The sequence below is a fragment of the Garra rufa genome, chromosome 21 (assembly GCF_049309525.1).
Source record: "Garra rufa chromosome 21, GarRuf1.0, whole genome shotgun sequence".
Classification (NCBI taxonomy): Eukaryota; Metazoa; Chordata; class Actinopteri; order Cypriniformes; family Cyprinidae; genus Garra; species Garra rufa.
This window is the reverse complement of record NC_133381.1, coordinates 42874344-42886661: the sequence shown is the minus strand read 5'-3', so window position 1 is coordinate 42886661 and position 12318 is coordinate 42874344. Positions and strand designations below refer to the sequence as shown.

The following is a 12318-nucleotide window of genomic DNA, read 5'->3' as shown; positions in this document are numbered from 1 at the left end:
TTGTCTGATTTTGAGCCCATTTCTTTATCTATGCTTTTAGACATGGTACCCAAACTCAAGACGACTTGTTCTCCACAAGATATTGTTCCGACAAAGTTATTTAAGCAAGTTTTTGAGGTGATCGGGCCATTTGTATTATCGATAATTAATAAGAGCTTACTTTCGGGAATTGTTCCAAAGTATTGTAAACATGCCATAGTACAGCCTTTATTGAAAAAATCAAATTTGGATAAGAATGTGTTGTGTAACTACAGACCAGTTTCGAAACTCCCGTTTTTAGCAAAGATTTTAGAGAAAACGGTTTATAATCAGCTGGAGTCCTTTCTTAAGGAGAATGCCATCGGCGAAGTTTTTCAGTCTGGGTTTAAAAAACAACATAGTACTGAATCTGCACTATTGAGAGTTTTTAATGACATTTTTATGGCAACTGACGCCGGGGACATGACTATACTTTTGCTTTTAGATCTTACAGCAGCATTTGACACAATTAATCATCAGATACTGATCGCACGATTAGAAACTTGTGTAGGTATTAAAGGCAATGCTTTAAATTGGATTAAGTCCTATCTCCAAGATAGAAGTTTCTCAGTTCAGATGGGGGATTGTATTTCGACCTCAGCACCTTTAACCTGTGGCATCGCACAAGGATCCGTGTTAGCTCCAGTCTTTTTTTCTTTGTATATGCTCCCGCTTGGCCAGATCTTGAGTAAATTTGGGGTGTCGTTTCATTGTTATGCAGACGACACTCAGTTATATTTACCTCTGAAGCCTACTGCCTCTATAGCGGTAGAAAGACTGGTGGAATGCTTTGGTGAGATCAAGAGGTGGATGTCTGCTAATATGTTATGTCTAAATGAATTAAAGACTGAAGTGGTATTATTTGGGCCGTCAGAGAATGTCGATACATCTAAAATTGAGTTGGGTATGCTATCCCCTTTTCTGTCACACCAAGTAAAAAACTTAGGGATAGTGTGTGATAGTGCACTGAAATTCGATAGACAAATAAATGAAGTTGTCAAAAGTAGTTTCTTCCAATTGAGACTAATTGCTAAAATTAAGCCCTTTTTATCCAGGAAAGACTTGGAAAAAGTTATCCACACTTTTATTTTCTCAAGACTAGACTACTGCAACTCCTTATACTATGGTGTGCATCGCAAAAGTCTGGATAGATTACAACTGGTCCAAAATGCGGCTGCGAGACTCCTTACAGGCACTCGGAAATATGAGCACATCACGCCTGTTTTAAGAGAGTTACACTGGCTTCCAGTTTCTTATAGGATTGATTTTAAGATACTATTATTTGTTTTTAAAGCCTTACATGGCACAGCTCCATCATATATAGCTGATCTGATTCAGGTGAAAAAAGCCGCGAGAAGTCTACGGTCGGAGTCATTGAGTTTATTAGTAGTTCCGCGGACCTATAGGAAATTGAGAGGAGACCGCTCATTTGCGGCTGCTGCTCCAAGGCTGTGGAATGGGTTACCCCAATATATTCGGCAATGCACCACTCTTAGAGAGTTTAAGCGACATTTAAAATCATATTTTTTTACAGTGGCTTTTGAGCATACATGAATGTAGTGTCAGTGGTGAAATTGGTTGAAGTGATTTTATTGTTTTAGATGGTTTCTTGTACAGCACTGTGGTCAACTTTTGTTGTATTAGTATGTGCTCTATAAATAAAGTGAACATTGAACATTGAACATTGAACAATGTAGCAAGATGTATCAACAAAATGTAAACTTCATTCACACGTTGATGTTTTTGCAGACTTCAGTTTTGAGAAAATGAGGTAAAATGAGAATTGTTTTGTTAGGGCTGTGCAGTTAATCGAAATTAATTTTCAATTTTGATTTTGGCTTCAAACGATTATGAAAATACAAGCGATAAAATGATTATTGCTCCTGATTCTGCCCCCTTTGTGTACTTTTGCTCCTCTACAAAAACCCAATTTCACATGCAAATCAGTAAAATCATGTAACATGACTTGCATAAATTGGGAAGTGCTTGATTTATTCATGTTTATTTGATGTTGTGTTTTTAAAAGCATGAAAGACATTTTGTGCTGTTCTGTGGATGCGTTCAGAGACTGAACAGAACATGGACAAGTAAAGTTAACGTTTGGCTTAAGATGCGTACCTAAACGGTCAAATACATGTAAATATATGTCAAAATGCAGAGTTTGGTGATTATTCGTGTAAGCCTTCGTCAGTTATGTCTATTGCCCAAAATAATTGTGATTATGATTTTTGCCATACTTAAGCAGCCCTACCTTTTGTAATTGTGTTAATCCCTGAATAGACATAGAATTGAATTGTGGGATACCTGTGCTTTGCAGCCCTGGTTGGATGACCTCAGTAATTCACACGTGGGTTGTTCTTCAAGTGATGTTTATATTGGAAAACTCAGGGTGTGTCGTTCAGATTGAAATCTCTTTTAATCTTTTAAATGACTGCAGTGGCACCTGCTCTCTGACTCCCATCTCACGCACCGCCGCAGGGGAAACACTGATCAGGTTCCACACTAAGAGTTGAACTCTGGATTTTTTTTAATGGTCTTATGTGCATGTATTTACAGGACATGTGTGGATGTGGTAGGATATCAGCTTTTACTGTGTGAGTTTTGAACTGATTTGTAACCAAAAACAGCATGTGAACAGTGCTCAGTTAAAGCAAAACGCTGTGCTTCATATTGTGCGTTAGATCAACCATTATCTACAACATCACTTTAACGTCACTGTAACGTCTCCTTAACATCACAATGCCTTCATAGTAACATCACCATGACGTCTCAGCAACATTATCAAAAAATCATTGTAACATCACCATAAACCTCATGTACAGAACTGCCAAATTTTGCTGTAAGTTTGTCTGCAACATATAATCATTGCTGTAATAGTGCTTACGGTCCGATTATATGTTATTATATTCTGCCATATGTACATCAACTTGACATAGTCACCACTGATAAGCTACTACTAAATATATTGTAGGAACCTAAATTTTCCGTAAAGCTGCTTTGCAATGATTTGTATTGTGAAAAGCACGATACATATAAACCTGAATTGATTTAATTAATAAAATATCACTGTAACATAACCTTACTGTAATATCATTGTTAGTTCGCTGTAAAATTGCTGTAACGTAATTGATAAATCACTGTAACATCATCTTAACATCACCATTCCATCATAGTAATATCACCATAAACCTCACTGTAACGTCATTGTACATTTTCTGTAACGTAACTATTACATCATTACAAAAACACTGTAACATCTCTGCAACATCACTGTAGCATCTAATTGTAACAACATTGTAACATCACCATGAAGTTCACCGTAATATCACTGTTACATCGTTGTAAAATCAGTTACATCTTTTCAGCATCACTGTAACATCTCCACGGCATCACCGTACCATCATAGTAACCAAAGTAAAATCACCCTAAAGCTCACTGTAACATCATTCTAAATTCTCTGTAACACCACTATAACATCATTGAAAAACACTGTAACATCTCCACAGCATCATTGTAACATCTCCTTATCATCACCATACCATCATGGTAACATCACCATGAAGTTCACCGTAATATCACTGTTACATCATTGTAAAATCACTGTAACATCTTTTCAGCATGATTGTAACATCATCTCCACAGCATCACCATACCATCATAGTAACATTGTTACATTATTGTTAAATCTCTGTATTATCTCTGCAACATCACTGTAACATGTCCTTAACATCAGCATGCCATCATAGCAACATCACGTTAAACCCACTTTAATATCATTGTAACATCACTGTAACATCTCTGTAACATTACTGTTACAGCTTCTTAACATCAGCATGCCATCATTGTAACATCTCCATAAACCTCACTGTAGCAACATTGTAAAATCTCAATAACATCATTTTAACATCACTGAAAAATATCAGTGCAATCTCACTTTAACATGTCCTTAACATCACAGCAAACCTCACATCATTATAAATTCTCTGTAGCATCATTGCAAAATCACTGTCAAACGTCTCCTCGACATCACTGTAGTATCTCCTTAACATCACTACAGTATATCATCAGAGTAATATCATCATAAACCTCACTGTAAAACCACAGTAACATCTCAGTAGTGTCTCCGCAACATCGCCATAAAATCTCACAACCTAAATTAACATTGTAACATCTCTGTAGTACCAAAATATCTCTGTAGGATCACTGTAACGTTGTAACATACCCATAACATTATTCTAACACAGAGTGGCAAACATCATGATAAAAGACACCTATGTGCAATAATTAGCTACATTTATTAATAATAACAAACTAGAATACATCAGTATAATCACTTTTTTCACCAAGTGACTGAGTGGCTCATTGACGGTCAAGCACGGTCAGCACATTATATAATATCCATTATCCACCATAGACTGTATTTTACAATGGCTTCAAATGTGGCTTATCCAATTATGATTTAGAGTTGGGAAGTATTAGTTTTATAATGATATGATGAACTTGACAGCTCTTATGACCTCTGTGTGGTAAAAGTAAGTTTGAAGTATGATATTTTGCCATGTCCAGTCCCACTCTATTTCAGCTGCGAAATTTCACTCAGCAATGGTAAATGTGATCCCATCTCAACACACATTTACGGTATAATTTCCTCTTTAATCTACCTGCATTATATTTAAATCTGCACATGAATGTCAGGACACATGATGCACTTTCAGAAAAAAATAAAGTGCAAAAAATGTCACAGGGGCAGTACCTTTAAAGGCACAACTTTCTTCCTTTTTTTTCTCCCTAAAAGGTGCATATTGGTCCCGTAGAGTAGTAATATATACCCTTAAGGTGCTACTACGAATCTTTTAGAGGTAAAACAAAATTACAAATGGTATCCTAACCTACAAATGGGTACAGTTTTTTTGTTTTTGTTTTTGTTTCCTGAGAGTATGTTTTCATTTTAGTCAACACTAATGGACTGGAGGATGTTGCAGCCCAGTAGCTGTTTTGCATGTAATGTTTATATTCAGTTTAAAGCTTGAATGATTAGAATATAAATGTGGAGTTGTAAATCTTCTGTCCCTTTCTATTATTTGAAGGGTTTGAGATGAATTGGGATTACTTCTTGTTTTTTTTTTTTCCTGTCAAAATCCCTTTTTTCCAAATCCCGTCCCGTGTCTTATCTGCGCTCTTCTAAATGTGTTTTTAAGCAGATAATTTGGTGTGTGAATGTGAGCGATCACACCGCCTGTGTTTTAAACCCTTCACATAAGCTGCAGGAGACGGAATTACACTCAAGAGGATCTTTGTGTTTTTGTTGTTGTTTGTTTAGACCGGTGCGCGCCGGATCCGTGCGCGTATCGAAGGAATGTTAAATACCACCCGATGCGGAAACGCTCGTCCAAATGAGCCCTGAGCGATCCGCCGGCACGGCTTACCTCCAAACCTCAACAGCGGCGCCGGCTTCTGACAAATCTTCCTCTAAAAGCAAATTCCCCACATGTCTGGAAGAGTGTAATTATGGCACACTGAGCTGTGTGTTTTTCTGCTTGGCTACAGGTAGAAGGGAAGATGTTATCATCACTGGCTTTTCACCTGGCCTCAGGCGGCGGTAATTAGAAATTAGAGGGTTGGGATGGACTTACGCCGCCGCGGGCCGTCGGGCAGCGCTGCAGTAATTGCGGCTTTCATAGGTTTGGTGGGTCAGGGCCGCGGGCTGAGCTGCGTGTGTGTATTGGGTGTCAGAGGTGTGTTGTACATTCACATACACCACAGGTGGATAACACGCTCATCAGAGAAATTCTGTCTTTAAATGTGTGCCCGCTACGACTGTGTGATCAAAAAAGCAATTACACCTACACCTATGGCTGTGCAATTAATCGAAATTTAGTTTCGAATTCGATTCCAGCTTCAAACGATCATTAAATACACAGTAATCGAGATGAAACAATTATTGCCTCCCATTCCACCCCATTTCCAGTGGTGTGCTTTCACTCCTCCATAAAAGCCTAATTTCACATGAAAATCAGTAAAATCATGCAACATGACTTTCATAAAACGGGGTGCTTGATTTATTGTTTTTAAAAGCGAGAAAGAGAACTTGTGCTGTTCTGTGTTTGCGCTCAGAGACGGAGCAGAACACTGACATGTAAAGATATCTTTTAGCTCAAGGTGCGCATAAATGGTCAAATACACACACAAATATTTCAAAATGAGGCGCTTGCTGATTATTGATGTAAACCCTTGTCAGTTCTGTCTTAAATGATCATAAACAGTTGAGAATGTAAATCCGTGCCAACAAATAATATTCCTTCTGCCGTCTTAATATTAATAAAATGTAAAAATACAAAGAGAAAAATCACTCACTGCTCTTGAATGAAGGACCTTTGTAGTTTTAATAAGAAACAAAGCATTTTTAAATTCTTACAGTGAAGACGTTGTTTTATTTTACATTCAAATAATTGCATTCAATTTCTGTAGTAGGCTGTTAAACTACTTTAGACTTGCATAAAAGTATTCAGTATTCATTTGTATCTTTTTTTTTTCCCTGTTGTAAATTAATCACTAATATAGCGTTTTGGACCTACACTCATGATGCCATAGAACCCTTTTTGTCTAAATGGTTTCATAAAGAACCTTTAACATCTGAAGAACCTTTCTGTTTCACAAAAGGTTCTTTGTGGCGAAAGAAGGTTCTTCAGATTATAAAAAGGTAAGAAAGAGATGGTTCTATAAAGAACCTTTGACTGAATGGTTCTTTGTGGAACCAAAAATGGTTCTTCTATGGCATCGCTGTGAACAACCTTTTAAAGCACCTTTATTTTTAAAAGTGTAGTCATAATCATGTTAAATAATCGTGATTCGTGATTATGATTTTTGACATTATTCAGCTCTACCTACATCTTTGCATTTCTAACAAACAGCTGCTGTAGCCGTATAGATTTAAAATATTTAAATATAAACAAATTGGTCATTAATCATTGAATCAGTCATGAAAACAGTTTAAACTGATGTTCTAAAGTAACAACAAGGATTAATTTTGTAGCATTAATTAATCTAGATAAATGCTATTTTATGCATATACTATTGTTCATTATTAGCTCATGTTTTTTCACAAGATTTACGGTGTTAAAAATGTATCTGTAGAAGATACAAATTGCACAAACTAATTGTTTTTAACTTAACCTCATTGTAAATGGTTCCCATTGTGAGTTTATCACGGTGCCCACACATTTGGCATCTGTTCGGCGACGAGCGGCAGATATAAATTATAATCCTGGGTAATCGCGGGGTTGACAGAAGACATTCAAACCACTTTAAAGGAGGGGATCTGTTGTTACGAGACGGCTGCCCACACAAAACGCAAAGATGAAGTCGAAGAAAATCTCTCTGTAATCATGTCAGAAGCCGGAGCAGAACTTCTCTGCGATCGCTCGCCACCTCTGTGCAGCCGAGCAGAAATAATTGGCTGGTAAATACGGCGGCGTCAGATATTCATGTAATTAGTTAATTGGTTGATTTGTGTGGGTGAGGATGGCCAGACGCGGTGTTGTTTCCAGTAGTTAATTGGATGACAGTTCCAGTGGAAACTGGCATGTGTGAAGTTGAAAGGTCTGTTTACGCTGTTGCTGCTTTCCTTTTTTAATGCCTGCTTTATAAATTTATTTTCTCTCTCAGCTTGAACTTTTCCACTCAGATTGTTGGCATTATATTCTTATTATTGAAATGCACACAACCCTTTCCTCAACATGTGTTTTAGTATGTTTTTTTTGAAGGATGTACAAATCTTAATGATAATCTGCTAGTCCAGCATTCAGAGAACATCAGGAGGCGCTCTATCGATATTTAAAAAATGCGGCATTGAGATCTTGTAAAGTGCTTTGGATTCACACCAAAGAGCCATCCGAGAATAGGAGAGTTTGTTTCTTCATCAGATTTTGAGAAATGTGTCATTTCATCACTGTCTCGCCAATGGATGCTCTGCAGTGAATGGGTGCCGCCAGAACGAGAGTCCAAACAGCTGGACATTTTTGACTAAAATCCAAGTCCATAATCCATAATAACACTTCCTCCATTGAAAAAGTCTGTCTCATGTTGTCTCTCACATTAAAATCCAGCCATAAATTTGTTTAGAGCTGTTTTGGCTTCTAAACAGTGCTTGATCTGTGCAGATTTCTCTCCTGATTCAGACCAGACCACTTTTTCACTGGAGGAAGCGTTATTATAGATTATGGACTCGTATTTTAGTTACAAAATGTCTTCATGATGGATTTGTTTCAGCTTTTATCTTCTCAAGATGTGAACTGATGGACTGGAGGTGTGTGGATTATTGTGATGTTTTTATCAGCTGTTTGGACTCTCATTCTGACGGCACCCATTCACTGCAGTGGATCCATTGGTGAGACAGTGATGGAATGACACATTTATGCAAATCTGATGAAGAAACAAACTCATCTACATCTCGAATGGCCTGAGAGTGAGCTTTTAAGCTTCTTTTAAAATATAGTTCGCCCCAAAATAAAATTCTATCATCATTTAGCCTCATTTTGCTCCAAACCTGTATGACTTTTTCTCTTGTGTAGAACAAACCAAGTAGATATTTTGAGAAATATCTTGGTGTATTAATGGGAGTCAGTGGTCACTGAAGTAATTTATTTATTTATTGATGATGGTAGAATTATTATTTTTAGCCAAAGTGCTGAATGTATGTGGTAAAAACTTTAAGGGAAGACACTGCAGGCAAAAACTGGTTTTTTTTTCATGCACCTGTCAAGTTTGAGATTTTGAGCTTTTTGGTGTTTCATAAAGTGTTTTTTTCAGAGTAGTGGAAAGAAAACACCCAAAAGACACTGTTAAGTCTTTCTTTTATAGCACTTTATCTATTTGTGTCAATAGATTTAAATTACAATACAGATTTTTAAAAGCCATGAGTTTTTTTCTCCTACACTGAGCCATAAATCTCCACTTCAGCGGCACTTACACACACCACACTTTACATTTGTGTTCCTGACTGTATTCTAAAGGTTTTTACAGAGGGATTTGTTCATATAAAATTTTCTTGATTTTAGACATTTTATTCCCCCAAAATGGTGAAAAGAATACATTGTTTTCTGTCTTGTTCTTTCTGAATTATGTCGTGACGAAATGAGCTACCCCAGATCCCCTCTGTAAAAACATTTGACTCTAATATGTCAAAAAAATTAAACAATAATTTTGAAACTGACTTCATCCGGTGTTTAGATTTTTGTACTAGAAATGTATGCAAATTAGCGCATATTTCATTATATAATGTCTCATTTGCATATTTAAACCTAACATTTTACAAAAAATGTTTGCAATTATCAATACAATTAATCAACTGGGTAAGGTGAAAACTGTTAGTAATGTTTTTAGCCTATTCACCTGCAGTGTCTCGCCTTAAAGCTTTTTGGAAGCACAAAAACAAAGCCTTAAATGGGGTTGCACTCTAATTATAATTTGCCTTTGGGGTTTATTGGACAAACAGCAATAGGTCTTTGGTGCATTTAAGAGTTCTATTATAAAGTGACACATTCCCAGCATGATTCTAAAGCAATCAATCACACGTCAAAACGAGGCCGTGTCTTTCATTATGAGCCGATCCAGATCCGCAGCCCTACAGGATCTCAGTCAGCGTCTTCATGAAGGTTCATAAGTGTCATTATAAATGCTTTTACACTCTTTATAAACATCATAAGTCAGTCGTGCATTGAGCAGACGCGTCGTATTGGGTCTAATGTGCTTAATGTTTTTATTACAGCTTTTATGTTTTCAATATTCAAGTTATAAGACTGTCAGTTTTAACAGGCGGTGATAAACATCAGATGAGGTTATAATTGCAGCTTTATTCCATTTATTGGATAAAAAGATTAAATCTCCGACGTGTCTGCCGAATTGTATTCGCCGTACGGCTATTATTCCTCACACAGCTGTTGAATTTCAGATAAGAGCTCCAACAAATTTTCCGATCTCTCTTAATCTCAGCATCTGGTGCGTGTTCGTGCACACCTTCCAAAGCTCTCTCTGGCGTGTTCACTGATCAGGTGATAGCGCACCGCTATTGTTTCGCTTCAGTCTTTGAGAGCATTGTTCAAAGGATAGACTAGCTCACCTTCCAGCACGAGATGCTTATTTCCTCCATTCTAAAGCTAAAATGTTCCCCAACATGAATCCAATTTTCCTGGCGTTCCTCTCTGAAGGCAGGGATTAAAGGCGAGCTGTCAGTCTGTGCTCCTCAGATCCGCAGAACCGTCACCGGTCTGATACTCTCAGCGCCTCTCGCCGCTATCTGGAATCTGGGCGCTTTAATTCACCTCTGCGCTCGGCAGCAGATTTGCTTCACATTAAGCATGTAGGCAGGGCATTGGCGCTTTGACTGTTTAATGATGCTGGTTGCGATACTGGAGTCTCTTGATAAGGGCTGGAAGGTGAGGATTGCTCAGATGAGACTGATACTGAGCTCTCTCTAACTTTAGTTCACTCAAGACCGCGAGATCCCTTAGGGGAAGTCATCTTGTAATATTTCTGTAATTATAATCTAGCATCTAATAGTCAAGTCAAGTTGAGCTTTATTGTCATTCTGCTACATGTATGGACATCTATAGAGGAACGAAATGTCGTTTCTCGCAGGACCACGGTGCTACATAGTAGTTAAACATAACATAAATATACAACAGTACAAGAAGTATAAGAAAAGTAATTATAGACCTACACAACAGCTAACCATCTGACTATACATATACTAATAATACTATAACTACAATAAATAGCTGACACACACAAGCTGAGACTACAAAAACTTTACATAAGTACTGTACATGAAGTTTTACAAGAGATATGTGTACATGAAATAGTGCAAAAAAAGATATTTTGTGCATGGGACTGTGCAAAAGGTATTTGTGCGTGAGATTGTGCAGAAGAGATATTTTGTGCATTAAGTTGTGCAAAAGAGATATTTTGTGCATGAGATTGTGCAGAAGAGATATTTTGTGCATGAGATTGTGCAAAAGAGATATTTTGTGCATGAGATTGTGCAAAAGAGATATTTTGTGCATTAAGTTGTGCAAAAGAGATATTTTGTGCATTAAGTTGTGCAAAAGAGATATTTTGTGCATGAGATTGTGCAAAAGAGATATTTTGTGCATTAAGTTGTGCAAAAGAAATATTTTGTGCGTGAGATTGTGCAAAAGAGATATTTTGTGCATTACGTTGTGCAAAAGAGATATTTTGTGCATTACGTTGTGCAAAAGAGATATTTTGTGCATTAAGTTGTGCAAAAGAGATATTTTGTGCATTACGTTGTGCAAAAGAGATATTTTGTGCATTAAGTTGTGCAAAAGAGATATTTTGTGCATTAAGTTGTGCAAAAGAGATATTTTGTGCATTAAGTTGTGCAAAAGAGATATTTTGTGCATGAGATTGTGCAAAAGAGATATTTTGTGCATTAAGTTGTGCAAAAGAAATATTTTGTGCGTGAGATTGTGCAAAAGAGATATTTTGTGCATTACGTTGTGCAAAAGAGATATTTTGTGCATTAAGTTGTGCAAAAGAGATATTTTGTGCATTAAGTTGTGCAAAAGAGATATTTTGTGCGTGAGATTGTGCAGAAGAGAGATTTTGAGCGCATAGTGCAAAATGTACAAAATTTAATAATGTAAGCATTTTCACATTCTACTGTGAGATTTTCTTTTTGTGCTCCACAGAAGCAAAATACAGGTTTGCACTGACACAAACCAGTAAACAATGGCAGAATTTTGGATTTGTTTCTTTAAACATGACCTATTACTCATTGTATAATAAGACAATTATTTTACAAGCTTTCTGAAATGTTGTTTAAATATGCAAATGATGCATTATATATTTCAGCATGCACTCATTTGCATACATTTACATTTGATAAAGGCAGGTTCTAAACTGTTGTTTGATTTTGTTGACATATTAGAGTTTTTACAGAGGAGATTTTGGATCCCTTTTTAAAATCACACTAGAAAAACAATACTTTTTCACAATGTAATGTTAAATATTATTTATTGTGAATGATATATGAACAAATCTCTTGGTAAAAGCCTTCAGAATATAGGTCGGAATAAAACTGTAAAGTTTGGCATAAGTGCTGCTGAAGTGGAGAAACAAACTCTTTAAAGATTGATCGGATTGAAACCTTTAGACACAAATGTGACCCTGGACCACAAAACCAGTCGTAAGGGTTAACTTTTTGAAATGTACAGTTTTTGTTAGGATAGGACTGTATTTGGCTGAGATACAACTATTTAAAAAGCAGGAATCTGAGAATGC

The 12318-nt window shown here is 36.7% G+C and overlaps 1 protein-coding gene across 1 annotated transcript in view; it reads left to right on the top strand.

The window, feature by feature from the left end:
* The window catches only part of LOC141295776 (uncharacterized), a 122795-nt gene that overhangs the window by 22087 nt on the left and 88390 nt on the right, over positions 1 to 12318 (top strand). The gene's annotated exons all lie outside the window — the stretch shown is intronic.